Consider the following 23888-nt stretch of genomic DNA (forward strand, 5'->3'; position numbering starts at 1 on the left):
GACCGACCAGAGGTAGCTCCTGTTAGCCGCTCCTGAGCAGCTGGGAGACGAGGGAGCCAGGGAGGCTGGGTGACTGTCCGAAGGAAGCATAGCCCTAAGCAGAAGCCCATGGTTCACCACCAACCTGTTCACGTTTCTAACAAGTTCTTCCCACTCAGCGACACACCCGCTGAGAAACCAACTGTGATTATTGGCAGCTCCATTTTGAGAAACGTGAAGTTAGCGTCACCAGCGACCATAGTCAAATGTATTCCTGGGGCCAGAGCGTCGCTGAATCCTATTTAAAACTGCTGGCTAAGGATAAACGTAAATACAGTAAGATTGTTATTCACATCGGCGGTAACGACTCCCGATTATGCCAATCGGAGGTCACTAAAGTTAATGTTGAGTCAGGAGAATTAAATAGGAGAATTAAATGTGTACTCTAATATCAGAGTATCATATTGACTTATTTTGTCTTACTGAAACCTGGCTGGGTCATGAAGAATATGTTAGCCTAAATTAATCCATACCGCCCAGTCATATTAATACTCATATTCCTCGAGGCACCGGCCAAGGAGGTGGAGTTGCAGCCATCTTCGACTTAAGGCTATTAATCAACCCTAAACCTAAATTAAATTATAACTCATTCGAAAGCCTTGTTCTTAGTCTTTCACACCCAACCTGGAAAACACAACAGCCAATTGTATTTGTTATAGTGTACCGCACTCATGGTCCTTATTCTGAATTTTTATCTGAATTCTCAGAGTTTTTTTATCAAGTTTAGTCCTTAAAACAGATAAAGTAATTATTGTAGATGATTTAAATATTCATGTGGACGTTGAAAATGATAGCCTTAGTACTGCGTTTATCTCATTATTAGATTTGAATGGCTTTTGTCAGAGTGTACATTAACCCACTCACTGTTTTAACCACACCCTCGACCTTGTTCTGGTATACGGCATTGAAATTGAACATTTAATAGTCTTTCAACAGAATCCTTCATTATCAGACCATTATTTAGTAACTTTTGAGGTCCTATTACTGGACTACACAGCATTAGGCAAAAACTCCTACTCTAGATGTCTGTCTGATAGTGCTGTAGCTAAATTTAAGGAAACAATCCAATCTGCATTTAATTCCATGCTATGTCTTGATATAACAGAGTCCCATGCTAATTTTAGCCCCTCCCAAATTGACCATCTTGTTGATAATGCTGCAGGCTCACTGCGAATGACACTCTATTCTATCGCCCCTCTAAAAAAGACGATAATAAAACAAAGGTTAGCTCCATGGTATAACCCGCAAATATCGCGAAAACTTGAAAGGAAATGGCGTTCCTACAACCCCAGTTAGGGGTTATGTAGAATAGCATGGGGAGTTGTTGTTTCAAACAAGGTCAGATGCTGGCTGTGATTTGGTGGTGATAGGGAGCAGGTGTGGATGATTAACAGATGGTGGAGCCTGGCGTGTCCGTGAAAGCTATCAACTGGTACCAATTTATCTTCAAACACAGGAACCTTATAGAAAACTGTAAAACCTGATATATATTTTGACTGCTTTGCTCCTATCGACCTTCAACTAACTTCGACGATTAATTCATCTAAGCCATCAACCTGTCTCTTAGACCCCATTCCAACTAGGCTGCTTATAGAAGTTTTACCCTTAGTTAGCACTTCTTTACTGGATATGATCAATCTGTCTTTATTAACAGGCTATGTACCACATTCCTTTAAAGTAGCTGTAATTAAACCTCTTCTTAAAAGGTGATCACTCTTGATCCAGGGTTTCAGCCAACTATAGACCTATATCTAAGCTTCCCTTTCTTTCTAAGATCCTTGAGAAAGCAGTCGCAAATCAGTTGTGACTTTCTACAGAACAATAGTTATTGAGGATTTTCAGTCAGGATTTAGAGTGCATCATGGCACAGAGACAACACTGGTAAAAATTACAAATGACCTTTTAATTGCCTCAGACAGTGAACTTGTCTCTGTACTCGTCTTGTTAGATCTTTGTGCTGCATTCAACACCATTGACCATCACATCCTATTACAGAGACTGGAACATTCAATTGGCAGATCAATCTCAGTTTGTACATGTTATTGGTGAGTTCTCTGTGCACGCCCAAGTTAGTCACGGAGTTCCACAAGGTTCTGTGCTTGGACCTATTCTATTCACCTCATATATGTCAGGGAGCCAACACAGACACCACCAGCTCCACCCACTGCAATCAACAGATCTCACTCACCTAAGTACTGATCACACACCTGCCACCAATCACCAACCCCACACTATAAAGCCACACTCCCCCGGTTCACTCACTGTCTGGTCTCAAACATACTATGAGATTCAACCCGACCGCATCACCTTCTGAAGATTCCCCCCTGGACTTTGGACTCCCCTCAGCCTATGTGTGTGTCTTTGTCTCCTGGCTCTCCTGCTCCTCATCTCCTCCAAAGGACCGAACGAACTACCCCTAACCAGATAAGACTCTTAGATTTTCCTAGCTCCAGGCCATCGTATCCACTGCACTTTACGTTACCTATACTTCTGTCTTGTATTACAATAAACTCCTTCGCCATTGTACTTACCTCCGTGTCCCGTGTCTGCCTGCTGACAGAAGACCAGACCTTTAAAGCATCTGGAGATGGAGTGCTCCGCTCCCCCAACAGATAATCCCTATGAAGGGTTGGTCAGCGCCCTTCGTGCGGCTTTCTCTCCAGATCCCCACCAACAATCTGCCTCTGCCAGTCCCATGGCCCTTCCCCCCAGCTATTCGGGTTAGGCAGTAGGATGTAGCGGTTTTCTGCTTAAAGTTTCTCTATACATCGAGATGCACTCACAAAAATTCACCACCGAACGAGCTAAAGTGCCATTTCTCATTTCCCTCCTCTCAGGAAGAGCATTGCTCTGGGCTCAAACCCTTTGGAGCTCACAATCCCCACTGATTAACTCTTTTTCCAACTTCTCGTCTCACTTCCAGGATGTGTTCGGTCTGGCCACCGGGGACCTGGCTGTCTCCGACCAGCTCTTCCGCCTACGTCAAGGCAATTCTTCGTCGAGTGACTACACTCTACAGTTCCGCAGGCTAGCGGCCGCTAGCGGATGGAATGAGGCTGCACTGATGACTGCTTATCGCCAAGGTTTGAATTCCCAACTCCGTAAAAAATTGGTCATCTACGATAACAGCATTGGACTTGAAACCTTCATGCAGAAAACTGTGAAAATCGCTAAGTTACTAACAGCATGTCAACTGGAAGAAACCGCTCATTCACCGCTCCCACCCAAAGCCTGTCCTCCAGTACCAGAGCCCATGCAAGTTGACACCCACCGGCTCTCTCCCCAAGAACGTGCACTTCGTCTGACCCAGGGCTGGTGCTTGTATTGCGGGGCCTCTGGGCACCAGATCAGAGCATGCCCAACCTGTCCTCCACGTCCTGCGGAGAGTACCATTGCCAGTTCCCCTGCCATTTCTAAGTTAACCCTTTTTGAAATCCAATTACTCACCACCCATTCTGTCATTGCAGTACGGACCCTCCTAGACTCAGGCTCCTCAAGCAATTTCATCTCACCATCGTTGTTAAGACGACTAGAGTTACCGTTTCTACTTCATGCTGAATTAAAAGTAGAAACCATCCAGGGAAAACCGCTAGGACGTGGTAGAGTAAAATATCAATCACGACCCATCACCCTACGTGTCGGTTGTTTGCACAGAGAACAAATCTCCTTCCTGGTACTGGAGGAACCCACCGTAGACGTCATCCTGGGACGCCCAAGGCTCGCTCAACACCTCTGAAGTCAGATGGGAGTCCAGCGAGATTCTGCGGTGGAGTCCAGTCACAGTGTGTCTCCCCGTCCCAGGTTAGTCACTTCCACATTCCACCCGTGTGGACAGTCCTGACCTACCGCCAGATCTCGACATCCCATCTGACTATGTGGCGTTCCAGGATGTTTTCAGCAAACAGACAGCCACCCTATTACTACCACATCGGCCATGGGACTGTGCCATTGACCTGCTGCCTGGGGCAACACCGCCTAAAGGACGTGTGTATCCTCTGTCCATCCCGGAGCGCAAGGCTATGGAGGATTACATCGAGGAGGCTCTCCGCCAGAACTTCATTCGACCTTCCACCTCCGCCTCGAGCTTCTTCTTCGTGGGTAAGAAGGACGGTGGCTTGCGGCCCTGCATCGACTACCGGACCCTCAACAGCCAAACTGTCAAGCTCCCCTATCCTCTTCCTCTGGTCCCTGCTGCCCTCGAGGAACTCCGTGGGGCTCGCATTTTCACTAAGCTGGATCTGAGAAGTGCCTACAACCTCATTCGAATCAGGGAGGGGGACGAATGGAATACAGCGTTCATCACCCCTTCGGGCCACTACGAATACCTCGTTATGCCATATGGACTGTCCAACGCTCCAGCCGTCTTTCAGGGCTTCATGAACGAGGTGTTCCGGGAGTATCTCCATCACTTCGTGATCGTCTACATCGATGTGTCTGTCTGCTGACAATATATGCTTCCTTTAGGCAATATTATTAGGAAACACTCCATAAACTTTCATTGTTATGGGGATGATACCCAATTATATCTATCGATCAAGCCAGATGAAACTAACCAGGTAGCTAAACTTCAACATGCCTTAAGGACATAAAGACCTGGATGACCTGCAACTTTCTGATGTTAAACTCTGACAAAACTTAATTTATTGTACTTGGCCCCAAACACCTCTGAGGCACGTTATCTAAAGATATAGTTGCTCTAGATGGCATTGCCCTATTCTCCAGCACCATCATAAGGAACCTCGAAGTTATCTTTGATCAGGATTTATCCTTAAACTCCCACATGAAACAAACTTCAAGGACTGCCTTCTTTCACCTACGTAACATCATGTATGCAAAAATCAGGCACATCCTGTCTCAAAATGATGCGTGTACTAACTTGACATCTTCTCTCTCCTGAAGTTTTGTACTTTCTCGTTTCTCTCCTCTCTCCTTCTGTCACTTTCAGCAGGTATTTCTACCTCCGGAGCTGCAGAGACTGGATCTGTGGTTGTGGGCCACCTGTTGCCCCTGTGTTCCTGCTCGGCAACTGCTACTGCAGTCATTGTTGGTTCTGTTAAGAATCAGATTCAGAAATACTTTTTTTATCCCTGAGGGGAAACTCTTTGGTTACAGCTGCTCACTATCACGTCAATGCACACTTGAGAATAGAAGGAATAGAAGTACTAAGCAAATCAAAATATAATACACTATAATACAGGTAAGATAAATTAAGTACAAAGTGGATATAAGTATAAAAGCTAAAATAAGTGTAAGTACTAAGTGGATTTAGAGGTTGATAAGTATGTATGGTATAATACAATGTAATAATAAGTAAAATGGAAAATGGAATATCTAATGTCACCTATGCGGCTTCAGAATGCAGCTTTAATCAGATAAATGTTTCAAAGAGAGATGAGCAATCCTAATGAAAACACTTCTTAAATTGTGCGTACCATTTCTTTGTCATACTTTGTGTGTCATAGATTCTAGAGGAAATTAAGCTTGTAACCACAGCTGATGCACACAAACAAGTGGTCGTTAACGTCACCAAGATGTCAAAAAAACATTGTTGTCAAGGCTCCTAAAAGTGCCTTCAAGGACGAATGTTTGGCTGCGCTCAATGCCTCCAAGACAGAGGAGGAAAGAAGAGGTATGTTGTGCTCTTGCTCTTCTCAGTCACCAAGCTGGATGGTTGTTAGGCGGTTGCTGTGGTGTTCTGAATATTTGGTAGGGTGTTTCAAGGTAGCTGCACCCTAGCAACCATCCAGAGCACCACAGCAACCACCAACAGCACCATAGCTTTTAATTTTTAATCCCTTGCAAAATCTTTCTTTTGACTCAGTCAACTGAAAGGTCATTCTCTGCATGGAAAGGATTTAACATTATTAACATTCCTGCAGTTTCCTTATCTACTCCAATGATGATTATAAAAAACAGTATACTGTAATATTATGTATTTGAGTTTACCATGCTCCATGGCATGCGATATTTGAGACCCTCATCCCTTTCTTTACAATACCTTTGCATTTTTCAGGACAGACTGTCAATGCTACAGTACTCCTCCTACCTTCAGTCTTCAAAGAGGATCAACAGTAACTGTTTGTCATTGACAAGTGTTGGGATTTACAATGGTTAAGGGGGGCACCACTTGTGTAGGTGTGATCAATTAATTATGGCTATCAGAATTATCAAAGATAATCAAATAACTTTAACGAATAAAGTTCTCGGGGGACCACTCTTCTTAAAGAAAAGAAAAGATTAATTTAATTAATTGATTGAGTCTTATAAAATACACTAAAATATCAATTTGGAACTCAGATTAATAATTAAATTAATAAATATAACCAGAATTACCACCAATAGCTAGTAGGTTGAAGGATTTGGAGTTCAACATAGAAGAGGTTGGCAAATTACTCACTCTTGTGAAACATTAAAGAAGACAGCATAATTATACACAAGCATTTATTAAAAATAATAAAGAAAAACACACAATATGAAGACTAACTATAAATGCACTAAACTACAGAACAAAGGGTGTGTGTGCACCAACAGGAATGTGTGTATGTTTCTTTGTTCTGCCTCCGTATGTCTTGCATGCACGAGCATGAACCTACATGATCAGAAACAAAGAAACATGTGAAGCGGGAGCTTTTATAGTTACTCTCCACTGTGTGGGGTTGTGTTTAAGTCAAATTAGATGTGTGTGGTCTGTTTAGGATAACGGTGCCAAGTTAAAAGGAGTTAGTTAGCATGCAAAGACTGTCTGTGTGGAGCATAACATAACTATCAACAAATTAGCATGTGGCTACCAAATTAACCTAAAAGATAAACATGTCACAACAACAACAACAAAACCTCAGAAAAACCCATCAGTACACGTACATCATTAAATAAACAGTCCTGTGCTTAGCCAAGTACACTGTTACTCTATATATCTGCTATACCCAGATGTTACGTTACCCATCCGTGGGAGGGAAAGAGAGGTGGTTTTGGTGCTGCTGTTAGCTGGAGGTCAGTCTGTTGTAGACGAGCCAAGCTGGGAAGAACTGTGGTTCCGCTGTGGAAGAGTCTTTTGCTGTGCAGTGTCTGCTTGTAGAGATCGGAGGAAGCACTCCACCTGTGGTTGTCGTTACAGAGTAAACGGCTCGGTGTTAACTTGCAGACTTTGTGTGTGGCACATCATATGCAATGATCACATTTTTTTTTCTCCCCAGCAACACTGTGACATTTGAGTACTTTGAAGTTGTCATATTGTCACAGCAGCAGTCAGCTAAGTGGAAAAATAGCCAGCAAAGTTAGAGCACAGCCTAGAAAAAAAATCTATTCCATGCTAAAACTGTTATTGCCAACACGATGCTAAAACTCATTTTTAAGTGCAGGCATTTTTATTTCCTTTTATAACAAGTGAATGATAGCAGATGAGATCATTGTATCAGTGTTAAACTCAACAAGAGATTATTCTTTTATTTTACTTCAAGGATCCATATTACCATTATTGTGACATGATTTTGGTTTAAGCTGGTAGGTTTCAAATGAACCATTTTTGGTTGTCTAATTGGCAAAACAATCCTAGATATTCAAAGAACCTTTTACGAAAGCTTCCCAATGGTACCAGTAAAGTCTCCTTGAGGAATTATGTCCAAGAACATGTATTGTTTTTTTAAAGCACCCGATTGAATTGGAGAACCCCTAGACAAAAGGTTCTTTGTGGAACCTTTAAAAGGTTCTCCTTTTAAGAACCTAATAAGGTTATTTAAAGAACTCGACAGTAAATGGTTCTTTGAAGAACCAATAGGTAAAAGATTCCTTGCAGAACCTAAAAAGGTTCCCCTATGGCATCACTATGAAGGACCACTTTCGATTCTAACTGGAACCTTTATTTTAAGGGTGAATTTGTGGAGCACAGGAGCAGCTGCTGAAGAAGATCAATATTTTGGACTTACAGCATGAACAGTACAACACAAAGTTCTACAAAAAGATAACTTTAAAGGATAAACCCGGTGTAATTTTGTATTTTACTTATTTTAAACATGGCCTGTGAAAAGAGCAAAAACTGCAATGCTTTTCTATTACTAACAACTGTGGTCCATCTAGCCACCACCAGAAATACCTCATATCCAGTGTTGGGAGTTTGTAATACGTTACTGTAATTCAACTACTTTTGGCGGTAACTAGACGTAACTAATGACTTTTTCAAATTAAATAATGGAATTACAATCACTGAAATTTGAATGGGCTCATTACTTTTGTCTTACCTGAAGAGGATAGCAGACAAACGCAGTAACTAGTAACTAACTAATTACTAAATTTCAGTAACTTGCCCAACACTGCTCATATCATGCAACTAATTTAACTCTGCAGGGTTCTACGCTAACTTTTCCCCCAAGGAGTACATGTGCTCCTAAATGAAAAAAATTAGGAGCACACAAAGAAATTTAGTAGCACAGTGAAAAATGTTCAAGTAACACAGAGTTTAAACAATTTATTACATACAGATTACGTGTGTGTGTGCTACTTCTCCTTGTGTGCAATTATGTGAAAACCAGTGGAGGACTATGGAAGTGGAAGACCCTAGTATCTAGACACTAGACATGGGGCTTTGTTACGGACAGAGCAGGCCGGAGACACCAAGATGAGACAGGAGGTATTTATTGTACACGATAACAAGAAGTGGGATGGTTATCATTGACTGTATATCAAAGTGTCAGAGAGAGAGATTCATGCATTTAGAGATTATAGCAGTGTGAACTGCTTCCCTCTTGGATCAGAAATACAGAAGAAGGGAATAGTAAGCGGCATGCAACTGACAGTAGAGGCTGAGTCATTTCTGGAGGTTGAAGATGTGTGTGAGGCAAGAAGGCTGACAAGATTCCGAAATGGGGAGGAGGAGGACAGTAACTCGGTGTGTTTGACTTTTGAGGGGGAATTGCCGGAAAGAGTGTATCTAGATTTTGTGTGTTACAGGGTGAGGCCATATGAGAGAGCTCCTCTCAGATGTTTCTGCAGTATGTAGAGGAGGCAGAAGATGTGGGAAGGATAACTGTAATGTGGAGGAGTGCAAAGTGCCTGCACTGTGAGGGAAACCACCATACAGGATCAGCACAGTGCCCTGAAAAATTAAGGAAGTAAAAGTGAATAAAATCAGAGCAGAAAAGGGATTGTCATACGCTGAAGCTGTTAAGAGAATGGAGAGGAACAGTGAATTAGTGGCAGTGCAAAAGGTCCGAGCTGGATGCTGTTGACCTCCTCAGGTCATTCACCTGCACTGGATGAGGAGGACATCTGGTACTGCTCTTACTGGTAGGGACTGGTCAGAGAAGGTTCTTCACCTAAGAACCACCCAGATATCATCCACAAGGTTGGTCCTCATGGTCTCCCCACAGCTCTAAGCCCCACGCTGGACTGCTGATCCAGACTCTGGTTGTGGCTAGAAAATACATTGAAATAATGACTGATGTATCCTGATGTAGGGCAGTGACAAAAAGTAAAAGTTGGAAAACCCTGACTAGCTAGATACCATATGTTAATATAACTGCAGTATTCTCCTGTTTCAGAAATACTTCATAGAATTATATCATCCAAAACAGTCTGCTATAGTGCCTTATGATAATCAGATGAAAAAAAAATAGTACTCACTTGTGTGGTATTGTGTGGGTGCAGCATGGTCCCAGCTGTCAGAAGAATACATTTCTCTGGAGGGGAGATAATCAGACTTTAGCCTAATCATTACACTAACTCTGATTGTGATGCTAGCCGCCAACACTGAAATGGCCAGAATCTGCTAATAAATAGCTTAGAGCGACTAAACCATTACTCTTTTATTTAACAGTGGCATTAATATTACATATCAATCAATACCGCTGTAATATAGTGTAATGTAAAATATGCCAGATTTAGACAAAATGCTCACGTTATTTCCATCTGCTGTTCCTTGAATGAACACACCAAGTTAATATTAAGTTAGCTAACGTGAATAGTGTGAATTCACAAAACTTAGCTTAGGTTTTTAGCAAGCTACTAACTTTACCCAGACCTAGCTAGCATTAGCTTTTAATGCCTCAGCATGAGAATGTAGATAAACACAAAATGCCAACAACCGCCATCAACTCTAGGTTGAACATCTGAGGTAGAAAGCAACTTACCATCAAGAACAGTGTTGGCGTTGTCGAAATGAAGTTCCGGCTGTTACCCAGTATGTTAGTCATTGAACAAGGAAGCAATGTCCTAAGTGAAGACTCGCTTTGATAAGAGGACTGACAGATTCATGTTGACCCCAAAAGAGCGTGGTGACATGTAAATGTAAATGCAGTAGACAGCTTTAACCTTTTTAATTTTAATATAGTAATAGAACGCCCATACAAGTATGTGAAAATGAAAATTGGATTATAGCATTTTCATTTTCATTTATACTCAAATAACACATACATATGTGGAAAATGATAATGCTATTGTGGAATTACATTTTCAAGTTTTCATTATCATTTGAATATAATCCTGTATACGCTTCCATATATTATTGGGATTTGTTGGGAGTACGGTCTAGACCTGCTCTATAGGAAAAGTGCAATGACATAACTTCTGTTATGAATTGGCGCTATACAAATAAAATTGAATTATGTCATAATAGTATACTATATATACTGGTATAATATTAATTCCAGTTGAACAATACAGCAGTTTAAGAAATACACAACCAACATGTATAATTTTTGTAGGTTTTGTTCCTTCATGAAATCCTTGTGCAAGAAAAATGGTCTACAATGGCAGTCTCTAATTTGTTAATGCGAAGTACTAACTTGTCAATAATCATAACCATTCATGTACAACAATGAGTTAAACATTTTGAAAGTTTAGTGTAGCATGTCAACTTTTTTTTTTGTCCCGCCCCATCCATGCTGTGATTGGTCAGTTCAGAAATTGACATTGATGAGCGCATTTCGACTTTATGAAAAGTTGGACATGTTTCCACAACAAAGACACCCAATATTGCTAAATAGCCAGCCAGCCAAACTCACACCCTTCTTATCTTATCCCTGTTGTCTTCTGTCTTACGGGTTCGCACATATCTATTTTTAGGGGCAAATGCGAGTGATTTACTCTCACTGTAGAGCTCTGCTCCATGGTATTCTGAAATTAGTCACAGACTTGCAATTTTGCTTTGGTCTGCATAATTTATTGCTACGATGACACTTCATGAAGTTGTTTCCCAGAAAAGTGCAATGATGAATTATGCTGATCAAAGAAAAAATATAGGTCTGTGACTTGTTTTCACAGGTTTTTGGAATACAGTGGAGTTCAATTAGTTACATAAAATTAAATATTTCTGTTGGTGGCTATATGGGCCATAGCTGAAATTCACTGTAGGTTTTGCTCTTTTCAATGGTGTCAATAAGTTAAATGCCATTTAAAGGGCATCACCACTAAGCCATGAAATGTGATGTGTGGTTAAGCATGATACAGAAAATTATTCTTTAAAGTAGTCAACTGTACTATAATTTTACTATTTAGTTTTTTTACGTGTAAAACTTATATACTCGCATTTTAATGTGAAAAGACTGGATTGCTGATGTTGGGATTCAGGTAGGGCAGGTTTGGTTATTAGCAGAAATAACAAATAAATTTATGAATATTAATACAATTATGAATATTATCAAATTATTAATATAGATTAATAATTAAGGGACACCACCCTGGGATCAGGGACCAATAACCAAACGTGAAAAACAGTCTTAAGGTGGCTGTCCACCTAAAAATGTTTATTTAAGGCACTGTCTTATATTAAAAGGGGAACAGTGAAGGGTGAGATCTGAGCACTGACCGTTTGCACACAATAACATTCACACACAATAACCACAGGCAACTGCTCTTTAAAAGATACAATAGCATTTATTTAACCTTAGCACTGATTCACAATCAATAACTTCGATCAACAACCACTATCGTCCAGTCTAAACACAACAAGCATACAACAATGAGCAAGCATATAAGATGTGTGTGTGGGACAATAGAGAGGGAGGGTGCAAGGAAGGTGGCGGCCACATGGGTGGTCGTCACAAACAGCCAAATGGTGGGCACACCCGCAAATCTCAAAAAGAGGGACAGAGCTAAATGGGAGGACAAACTCTATTTGTCCTCAAAATAACGTGCAGCTTAGCTGGCTAAGCTACCACTTTTCCAAAAAGCAAAGCACAATTCACAACAACTTAGGTAAAATAACACAGTTATAAAATCCATCTCTGCCCAGACACAAGCCTTTTACTTGAAATCTTGGTTAGCGATTGATGGATGCGTCAGTTTGTATGCGGAGTTTCTCTCAGGCTCGGACGCTGACGAAGCCAGGTTTAATGGCGAAACTGTTCCTTTTGGGGCAGCAAAGGAAAACAGCAGCCGACGTCGGTAGGTAGAGGGGCTCGGTGGCGATCTTGCTCTCCATGAAGGGAACGGTCAGTCCATTTCTCTTCCTTCTGCAGGTACAGGATTGTTATGGGGAGTAAACGATCAGGATCCAAAAAGTGTTCTGCAAACACAAAACAGTCTGTTTCAAATCCAGCGAGTCCTGACTTTTCCCAGGGAAACTAAAGCTAAAGAAGTACGTTGTTTAGATTTAACTGAGACCTCGCGTTTGGTTCAAACGAGATCTAGTCTCACGTTCAGGAGTGAATTAACGGTTGTGTTGATTTGACGCCTTCATATTGTCTGTTCTTTGTTTCTCAGTCAAGCCTCTTAATGAAGGCTTTAGCCTTTCCAGGTAGGCCTGTCTTTGTCTCTCACACGTGGTGATGCTAGGCGAGGCCCAAAACTGATTTAAACCCCTTAAATGTCAGCTGAACACCGTAAATGTGAAGAGATTTGCTTTCAAAAGCAACTTGTGATGTACTTTGAGTTCTTCAGCATCTCGACATTTTCAAAATCAAAGCTGTAAATAGAGTAAATAGAGATTTGCAGTCAGTATGAATTACTTGGGATGTATTTTTGTAATAATTCTTGACATTTGTACATCTTCAAACCTATATTTAAACAACTAATGTGTAAAATCTGGTGAATTCCCACAGCGCGCGCACACACACACACACACGCACACGCACACACAAACACTTGTTTTTGCTACATTGTGGGGACTTCTGGCCAGAAGGTTACTCAGGGGACCCTACTTTCTAAATGAAATAAAAGCATGGTTTTAACTCCCAATTTTTTGGGGGGATCCCGTGATCCCAAAAATCAACTTCAGTATCAAAATTTCTCAAATTTTGTCAGGTTTTTCTATTCTGGTGGGGTCGCTCCTATTGTGTCTTATCATAAACCACCACCAGGTGACACTATTATACATTTGTCTGTAGAGGATATATTTATATACACTTACAAGCCTTTAAGGTAAGCAATGGAGGTTTTTAGAATCAAGAGCTATATTTAAAAGAGACTGGTGTCTGTATTATATTTGTATTTATTTTGTTAATTATTTTTATATTTGTACATTCATCCATAACCCTTCTATTTGTATATTGACTAATGATCTGTGCACATTGGACTCCACTCTCCATAAAAATGTTTAAACTAAAGAGTTTTATTTCACCGAAGTTAAGCGTTTGGCTTCCAAGAGGGTTGCACAATATATTTTAGATACATCAAAAAATCACAAATACTGTACTTGAATATCACAGTACCACAACTGTAATACTCTCAACATTAATATTTCAATTGCATAACCTCTCAGCACTTCCAACAAACTGTTATGTACTTTATAACAGCACTGTATAATATAAATGTATATTATTTTAATTTCCAGTGCAATGTAACAGTTTCAAATAAAAAAATGCAACAAAAAGCCATATGCAAATGTATCACAGTGCATAGATACTGTATATTCAAAAGTAATGTAACAACTCTATTGCTGTTATGCAAATAATAACGTTCAGCTATCAAACAAAGAATACAATTTCAATATTTCAATTGCTAAACCTCTCAGAACTTCATCAAACTGTTGTTTGTTTGTACGTATTACAACCTCTAATATGACTGCACTATATAATATAAATGTATATTATTTTAATTTCCAGTGCAATGTAAGTTTCAAATAAAAAAATGCAACAAAAGCCATATGCATATGTTTCACAGTGCTAACTCAATTGCTGTTATGCAAATAAAAACATTCAGTTATCAAATAAAGAATAAAAGAAATTCTAAACATTACCTGCAGAGAACAGGAAAGATTTAATCCTCCAGCAAATATTGTACCTGTTCAATCTTCCATCTGACAGCAATAGTACACAAATGTCCAAGCTTTCCTTTGTTTCACAGAGTCTCGGTTTGCAGCGTCAATGCTCTTTTCAAGTGCCACTGATTAAGTCTCAATGCACTTGACACACTGGGCTTTCCCAGGAACCTTCTCAGACCTGATGTAGTCCATGAGCATTTTCTCCACAGCCTGGATTTCTTTGTCAGTCCACTACTTTCTTTTGGTTTGTGCTGACCCTGAATAAAAAGAGACAGTAACTTAATATTCTTCAGAAAGAGGAACATAAACTTTGCGTGCAGTGTGACATGACCAGTCCGTAATGAGGCTATAATATTTACAATTCCTGACTGTAGCAGCAGTACACACAACACTAGTAGAACAACCTAGTAGTAGCACTAGTGTAAGTTTTTGGAGCAACAGTGTCAGTAATACCAGAAATAATAATAGCAGTAGAAATATAAGTGGTAGTTCCAGAAGTATATTCGAAGACAATGTTTACCAACACTTACACTGGTATCAGTATTAACAGTAATACAAGTAGTAGTTGCAGCAGTTGTAGTACTACTAAGAGTGCAATTAGTCAATCTTATTGCTAGGCTATAAGAGGTAGTTGCTTGGAAATTTCTATGTTTTTGCCATGATATACTAGGTGGTTGCCTTAATATATCTATAAGGTTGCTTGGATGCACTAAGGCTTTGCTAGGACACACTAGGTGGTTGTTAGGGTGTTACTATTTGGTTGCAATGGTGTAAAATGTGGTTGCTACTAAGGTGTTTGTATTTGGTTACTAGGGTGCATTACATGGTTGCTAGTGTTTTCGAGGTGGTTGCTAAGGTGCTCTAGGTGCTTAGTAGGGTGTACTTGTTGCTTGGCACATTACATGGTTGCTAATGTTTGTAGGTGGTTGCTAGGGTGTGCTAGGTGGTTGCTAGGATGCGCTACATGGTTGCTAGTATTTTCTAGGTTGTTGACAGGGTGCTGTCTCAAGCCTCCATTCATCTGATCTCTATCACTCATAAGGTTTCCAGAAACCAGAGGAGGCTGAATCATTCATAAGCCACTACAAAAAACCTTGGACAGCTTACATTTTATTGTGCCTGATTTGCCAGAGACTTCCCTGACCAGTGATGTCTTTTCATCTGACCTACTAAAACACATGAGCAAAACTAAGAAGAAAGGACTTTATATATATATATATATATATATATATATATATATATATATATATATATATATATAAAAACTTTGTCCTTCACCCCTCCGCAGGTGGTCTCATCCTTCGAGCTCGGGTCCTCTACCAGAGGCCTGGGAGCTTGACGGTTCTGCGCAGTATCTTCGCTGTTCCTAGTACTGCACTCTTCTGGACCGAGATGTCTGGTGTTTTTCCAGGGATCTGCTGTAGCCACTCCTCCAGTTTGGGGGTCACTGCCCCGAGTGCGCCGATGACCACGGGCACCACTGTTGCCTTCACCTTCCAGGCCTTCTCCAGCTCTTCTCTGAGCCCTTGGTACTTCTCTAATTTCTCATGTTCCTTTTTCCTGATGTTGCCATCACTTGGTATTGCCACGTCAACCACAACGGCTTTCCTCTGCTGTTTGTCCACCACCACGATGTCAGGCTGGTTCGCCATTACCATTCTGTCAGTCTGAATCTGGAAGTCCCACAGGATCTTGGCTCGGTCATTCTCTACCACCTTTGGGGGTGTTTCCCACTTTGACCTTGGGGTTTCCAGTCCATACTCAGTGCAGATGTTCCTGTACACTATGCCAGCCACTTGGTTATGGCGCTCCATGTATGCTTTTCCTGTCAGCATCTTACACCCTGCAGTTATGTGCTGGATTGTCTCAGGGGCTTCTTTGCACAGCCTACACCTTGGGTCTTGTCTGGTGTGGTAGATCTGGGCCTCTATTGCTCTGGTGCTCAGGGCCTGCTCCTGTGCAGTCATGATGAGTGCCTCTGTGCTGTCCTTCAATCCAGCCCGCTCTAGCCATTGGTAGGACTTCTTGATATCAGCCACTTCAGTTATGTTCCGGTGGTACATCCCGTGTAGGGGTTTGTCCTCCCATGATGGTCCTTCCTCCAGCACGTCTTCCTCTGTTCCCCGTTGCCTGAGACATTCCCTGAGCACGTCATCTGTTGGGGCCTTATCTTGGATGTACTTGTGGATCTTGGATGTTTCATCCTGGATAGTGGCTCTCACACTCACTAGTCCACGGCCGCCTTCCTTACGGCTAGCGTATAGTCTCAGGGTGCTGGATTTGGGATGGAACCCTCCATGCATGGTGAGGAGCTTTCGCGTCTTAACGTCTGTGGTCTGTATCTCTTCCTTTGGCCACCTTATTATTCCCGCAGGGTATCTGATCACTGGCAGGGCGTAGCTGTTTATTGCCTGGGCCTTGTTCTTGCCATTGAGCTGACTTCTTAGGACTTGCCTTACTCGTTGGAGGTATTTGGCCGTTGCCGTCTTCCTTGTCGCCTCTTCGAGGTTGCCATTTGCCTGTGGTATTCCAAGGTACTTGTAACCATCCTCAATGTCTGCTATTGTTCCTTCTGGGAGTGAGACCCCTTCTGTGTGGACTACCTTCCCTCTCTTTGTCACCATTCGACTGCACTTCTCAAGCCCGAATTACATCCCAATGTCAGAGCTGTAGATCCTGGTGGTGTGGATCAGTGAGTCAATGTCCTTGATGTCATCCATGTAGAGGAGGTGACTGATGGTGGCCCCGTTCCTGAGTCGGTATCCATAGCCAGTCTTGTTGATTATTTGGCTGAGGGGGTTCAGACCTATGCAGAACAGTAGTGGGGACAGAGCATCTCCTTGGTATATGCCACATTTGATGGATACTTGTGCAAGTGGCTTGCCATTGGCCTCAAGGGTGGTTTTCCCACAGCCTCATCGAGTTTGCAATGAAGTCTCTTAGAGTCCTGTTGATGTTGTACATCTCTAAGCATTCAGTGATCCATGTGTGCGGCATTGAGTCCATGTGTGCGGCATTGAGTCAAATGCTTTCTTGTAATCAATCCAGGCAGTGCACAGGTTGGTGTGTCAGGCTCTGCAGTCTTGGGTGACTGTTCTGTCAACCAGGAGTTGGTGTTTGGCTCTGGTTCCTCTCCTCTGCCAATGCATGTGCTGCTAGGCGCTCATGGAGTGCTTCTTTAGGTAGGTGTGGATCCTGTCAGGGCCCAGTGCTGTCCAGTTCTTCATACCTGAGACTCTTTCTTGGATGTCTGCCGCTGTGCATTGCTGTTGTGTGATGGTTGAGTTGCAAACAGCCGGTTTATTCTTCTGGCTTCATTATCTCTCGTGTATCTCTTTAGGCGGCTGGCCAAGGCTTGGAGCCTTTGTTTGGCAGTTTCGAGTGCTTCAGGTATGGGCATCTGGTTGCTTTTTCATTGCACCTCTCTCAGCCTCTGTCAGTTGGCTCACTTCTCTCCGGGCCTCCTTGATTTTTGCCTTCGTTTCCATGGTGGGTACTGTCTCTCATGGCTCCCATGGTTGCTCTTGTAGCCAAGCATCTCTAGGATCACTGCTGCTGAGGCGTATATCAGCTCATTGGTTTCAGTGATGGTTGTGGTAGGGATCGCTCTCAATGCTGCATTCACATCTTCTAGGAGACTTTCTGATGGTACTTCACTTAGCCATTGTAGTGGGCGTTGCCTTGTATTCATCCTCAGGTCAGTCGCTGCCTCGTTCAGCGTGATTTCTCTTGGGGCTTCGTACCCAATCTCTGGTTGGGGAGCTGCTGGTTGCTCCCCTCTGACCTGTTGTCCTGGCTCCCCCTTGCCGTAGCATTTGTGTTGTACCTCGTCAATCTCAAGTTGTGATAGCAGTTGCCGCTTGTGGATGTTGGAACACTGAGCTACTAGTTGCTTCGCTGTAAGCCTTGATTGTGGGTTTCGAAGTAACCATTCATCCCACATCCTGTGCATGTAACCCCTCTGACTAGGGTTACTGGAGTAGTAGCATTCCAACAGAGCCTTATTATCGCATCTCGCCCATTTCCGTCTTGTTCCAGTAGCCCATTTGTCGTCTCGATGCCCTGGTTCCCCAACACCTGACGCAGACCTTGTTTGGCCGGGCGACGTCTGAGCCGGCATGTCATATATTTCATTGTCACTCATCATCATCATGAGGTAGGCAGCAGCGAGAAGGGTCTTGCCTAAGGACCCACACTGGATGATGGGTCATTGCTCATTGCGCTCCGAGGGGGATTCGAACCCTTGTCCCTCCGTGAATGTCCCGTGGCCTACCAAATCGAGCTATCCAGCCGTTCCACACTGTATGATGGTCATTGCTCAATGCATCCCGAGCATATATCCAGAGCAATATATATATATATATATAAAATCAAATAGTCTCTACTCTCTGTTGGTGCCCACAGAATAAACTTTCCCATGGTATTTTAAGGAAACTGTATTAGGGAAAGTGATTGTAAATAAAAATAATAGAACCAAAGTAAAAGGAATGCAAATAATAAAGGCTAGTAATGGAACTGGACAGTGCATGGTCTTTTTAGAAAATAAAATTGATCAGACATTTCCATAATCCTCACATTTTCTTTCCAATTACTAGAAATAATATTACCTCTGGCTGGATGTGGGTCATTGTTTTGTCCAACTTCAGTACTGGATTTCTTTTTCACCTCTGTAAACATAACAGCTCTCTTTTAGTAAATGAGTATTCAACACAGTGAAAGCATCATTAGTGTGCTTGCTTAAGCAAAGCAATAATTAACGTTCAAAAATGCAAATTTGTAGGCCATGCCCCTCACACAATGACTCTAATTGACTTGAAATTTGACACACATATCTAGCTCAATGTGTCCTGAACGTACACACACAGTTTTGTTCACATCCGATAAAGGGGGGGGCAAAGTAAAGTACTTCTTAGCTATTCTATTGAGAAGTTCAAATTGGTAAAGTCAACTTTACATCAAATATGTGATTTAAAAGCAGTGATTTTTGGGTTAAGATACCTGCTGAACACTCAGCATCAGTACTTTATTACCTTGGTCCACAAGGCTTTTATTCTAATTGTACAGAAAATCGGACAACTAGACAGAGTAATAGATTCTCTCTCTCTCCCCTGCAGTAATGTTAGAGCACGTAGTGTAGAGTTATAATATGCAGTGCGAGATACAACTAGTGTCCAGTTTTTTACTAAGCTACCTGCTATAGCTCAATAAACTCCCCACTGGAAGAGTTTCAGGACAAACATGGCGGGTACAACTCGAGCCACTTTTTGAGTTTTTATTGTGTACACATACACAATAATCATCCACAAGCTAGTGATATGTAACGTTTTAGCTTGTCAATTAACTAATTAATTAGGTTGCTAGGTTGTAAACCTGCAATGAAAACACAAAACAAACATCAGAATTAACTAATAAAATTACACAATCATGAGCTATTAATTCTTAATCTGAATTACTAGCAATGCCAGTTTACAGAAACTCACCGGCAAGCGCACCAGTCCTGATCAACAACACAATGAAAATGAACCTAGGTGGCGCTTGCGCACTGTCTAACTTCGCATATAAAGATACACAATCTGGTGACTAGGAACGATAATAAAACATATCTGTAACCTACTAAGATTATAACATATATGAAATATAAAAAATGTGCCTGCATTTAGACTAAGATGGTAAATATACACACTTATTTCTTCAAATACCCCAGAACAAAATAATAACATCTATCACTTATAATATACATACGCAAAACAAATAGTGTCACCTTCTGGGAAGTTCTACACCTCCCACTTGGTCTACTGATTCTAGAATCCAAGTAGGCCACCATAACCAAACAATTCACTTCTAGATATGAAATTCTCTCCATGACCATGCAAATAACATTGCATACTTGGATATGAACGTATTATGTTACAACATGAATAACTATATCTTCAGGGTAGTTTTAATGTCCAAAACAACACACATTGTCCTTGATGATATTACAACCTCCTTTACCGAAACACACTACCAGCCTCGGGGAGGATGGTAGCGGAGAAAGTTTCGATCCTTCACCGAAACACCATGGTGGGGATCAACTACATAACCAACTACTCCACAAAGTCTAGTAAGAGAACTGCACCTTGTTGGATCCACTTGGTCTATGAGCGCGGCTCCCCACAGAGTCTCCTTCTCCTTAGTATCAGTTAAGGTCAATTTCATCCCATTTTCCGAGGACACTGAAGCCCTAACTCCACCTGTGACTATTGGATCTTCACCACCAGGACTACCAGGATTTAACAATTTCTTGGCTTGAACTCTGGTAAGGACTACTGAAAAGGCCTTTTTCTGGAGTCTACTCAATACCTCTCTAGCATCAGCTGCGACTTCTGAGGCGGACTTTATGGGCCAATCCTCGACTGGACTAAACAGAAACTCTGGACCTTTCTGCAACACAGAATTCTCACCCAGCAGTTCAGTTCAGGAGAGCTGATCTCATCAAGATTCATTCCTTTAAATTTAGCCAGCTACCCCCGTTCCAGGGCCATGAGAACTTTACTTATCTTCGCCAGCTGCAATGTTCCTTCAGGCAGCCTATCATACTGGCTATGCACTCTGATGTCGTGGCCCAGGAAGTCAGTCCTTTTAGTTGAGAACTTTTGACATAGTGGCCATGTGCTTCCTCAATTTAGTGGAGGATAATGCTTCTGGGTGGTTTGCCCCACAGCTTCGAGAATTCTGACGAATAACATCTGTCCATGTTTGCCTTTTATTTCTATTCGCTGGAAGTTCTTACAAAGCTTCTTCTCAAGGTCAGACAAAGCATGCTCTACATCTGGATGAGTTAACGAGGTATAGTGTAAAAGCACTAAGGGACATCTTGGATACTTCGATTCGATTGAAAAGGATCACCTCACAAAGTGTAGTTTTTGCAAGTTCTGCCCAGTGCTTCTTACTGGGATCTTCTTTGAGGTTTGTTTGGCACTCCTTACTTTGTGTGTCAAGATACTGGTGCATTTTTCTCACATCTTAAGCAAAGGGAAGAAGTTGTGGAGCATTCCATTTTGCTTCACTCAAATTCCTGAGGGCCTGGGATGACACACACTCACTCCATTTTGTGTCACAGATTTGTTTAAACACCTGCACATTGTGAACGGCATTCTCATCACCTGAGATCATTGCTTCACATTCAACAGTATTTACTATTGTGGCCTAACTTTAATGCCAAAGATGGTGTTATGTATGTGTTTGTTTCCTCAAGCCAGCCACATTCTTAACTGCTTCTATCACATGAGGGAAGTTAGCCGGTACAAAGAAATCTGACACTGTCTTCAACTGGCCATTTTTCTTTCCTTGGAGAACTAGTCGCCCTGTTAAGAGTTAGATTTTTCAAGTCTTGATTGTATTTTATCAAATCACAAGCATTTAAAGATCAAGGTCACGACAAAACAATAGATTAAAACTAGAAAAAGCAAAATTTTTGGATGAAAATTTGAGTGCTTGCCTAAAGTGAACATTCACAGTGTGCATACTTTGCACTGTACTTTAATACATGTATTAATTGCCATGCACCCCACTATGCCTAGGCTTCTGCAGGTTGGCTTCAGAGGTGTTCTTCATGGTTTCTAGGGTGTTGCTAGGCAGTTGCTATGGTGTTGTAGATAATTGAAGGCTCTGAACCACAAGTAACCCTGCATCCTGGGAACGCAGTGTTCTAGTCGGATAATAAGGTATTATGAGATTTTTAAGATACTTTAAGAGCTTTGTAGGTGAGGAGAAGGATTTTAAATTCTATTCTGGATTTTACAGGGAGCCAGTGCAGAGAAGCTAATATTGGAAAGATATGATCACTTTTCCTAGTTTTTGTCAGTACACATGCTGCAGCATTCTGGTTCAACTGGAGAATCTTAAGGAACTGATTCGGGTAGCCGGATAATAAGGAATTGCAGTAGTCCAGCCTAGAAGTAACAAATGCATGCACTAATTTTTCGGCATCATTTTGAGACAGGATGTGCCTGATTTTTGCAATGTTACATAGGTGAAAAAAGGCAGACCTTGAAGTTTCATGTGGGAGTTAAAGGATAAATCCTGATCAAAGATAACTCAGAGGTTCCTTACGGTGCTGCTGGAGGCCAGGGCAATGCCATCTACAGCAACTATATTTTTAGATAATTTGTCTCGGAGGTGTTTGGGACCAAGTACAATAACTTCAGTTTTGTCTGATATTAACATCAGAAAGTTGCAGGTCATCCAGGTCTTTATGTCCTTAAGGCATGCCTGAAGTTTAGTTAACTGGTTAGTTTCATCTGGCTTGATCAATAGATATAATTGGGTAACATCTGCATAGCAATGAAAGTTTATGGAATGCTTCCTAATAATACTGCCTGGAGGAAGCATATATAAGGTGAATAGAATCGGTCCAAACACAGAACTCACGGTTAACATGTACAATCAGATTGATCTGATAGATAGGATTTAAACCAGCTTAGTGCGGTTCCTTTAATGCCAATTACATGTTCCAGTCTCCGTAATAGGATGTGATGGTCAATGGTGTCGAACGCAGCACTAAGATCTAGTCAAGTACAGTAGTCAAGACAAGTACAGAGACAAGTCCATTGTCTGATGCAATTAAAAGGTAATTTGTAATTTTCACTAGTGCTGTCTCTGTGCTATGATGCACTCTAAACCCTGACTGAAAATCCTCAAATAAACTATTGTTATTTAGAAAGTCACTTTAAAGGATTGTGGTACATAGCCTGTTAATAAAGACAGATTGATCATATCCAGTAAAGAAGTGCTAATTAAGGGTAAAACGTCTTTAAGCAGCCTAGTTGGAATGGAGTCTAAGAGACAGGTTGATGGCTTAGATGAATTAATCGTCGAAGTCAGCGGAAGAAGGTTGACAGGAGCAAAGCAGCCAAAACACACATCAGGCTCTACAGCTGTTTACAAGGTTCCTGTGTTTGAAGTCAAGTCGGCACCGGTTAAAAGCAGGACTTGGTGAATCTTTTCTCTAATAGTTAAAATTTTATCATTAAAGAAGCTCATGAAGTCGTTGCTACTGAGGGCTATAGGAATACATGGTTCAATAGAGCTGTGATTCTCTTTCAGCCTGGCTACAGTGCTGAAAAGAAACCTGGGGTTGTTTTTATTTTCCTCTATTAATCATGAGTAGTAGGCTGCTCTGGCATTGCGGAGGGCCTTCCTATATGTTTTAAGACTATCTTGCCAGACTAAATGGGATTCTTCCAGGTTGTTGGAACGCCATTTCCTTTTAAGTTTTCGTAATGTTTGCTTTAATTTGCAGGTTTGGGGGTTATACCATGGAACTAACCTTTTTTGTTTTATTATCTTCTTTTTAGCATATTTTGCAGTGAGCCTGCAGTGCTATCAACTAGATGGTCAATTTGGGAGGGGCTGCGATTTTCATAGGAGTCCTCTGTTATATTGCGACATAACATTGAATTAAATGCAGATGGTATCGCTTCCTTGAATGTAGCCACAGCAATATCAGATAGACATCTAGAGTAAGAATTTTTGCCTAATGGTGTGTAGTCCAGTAATAGCAATTCAATAATGGTCCGATAAAGAAGGATTCTCTGGAAAGACTATTAAATGTTCAATTTCAATGCCATATACTAAAACAAGGTCGAGGGTGTGATTAAAACAGTGAGTGGCTTCA

At 41.5% G+C, this 23888-nt stretch overlaps 1 long non-coding RNA gene across 1 annotated transcript; it reads right to left on the reverse strand.

Moving 5' to 3' along the window:
- Nucleotides 1-9293: 9293 nt before the first annotated feature.
- On the reverse strand, nt 9294-10290 carry LOC122871177. The gene is made up of 3 exons (XR_006376808.1): nt 10161-10290; nt 9655-9710; nt 9294-9445 (listed from the first exon to the last, which is right to left on the reverse strand). It is a non-coding gene; the product is annotated as an uncharacterized LOC122871177 (long non-coding RNA).
- Between the last annotated feature and the right edge of the window lie 13598 nt (nt 10291-23888).

The sequence above is a fragment of the Siniperca chuatsi genome, linkage group LG23, assembly GCF_020085105.1.
Source record: "Siniperca chuatsi isolate FFG_IHB_CAS linkage group LG23, ASM2008510v1, whole genome shotgun sequence".
Lineage (NCBI taxonomy): Eukaryota > Metazoa > Chordata > Actinopteri > Centrarchiformes > Sinipercidae > Siniperca > Siniperca chuatsi.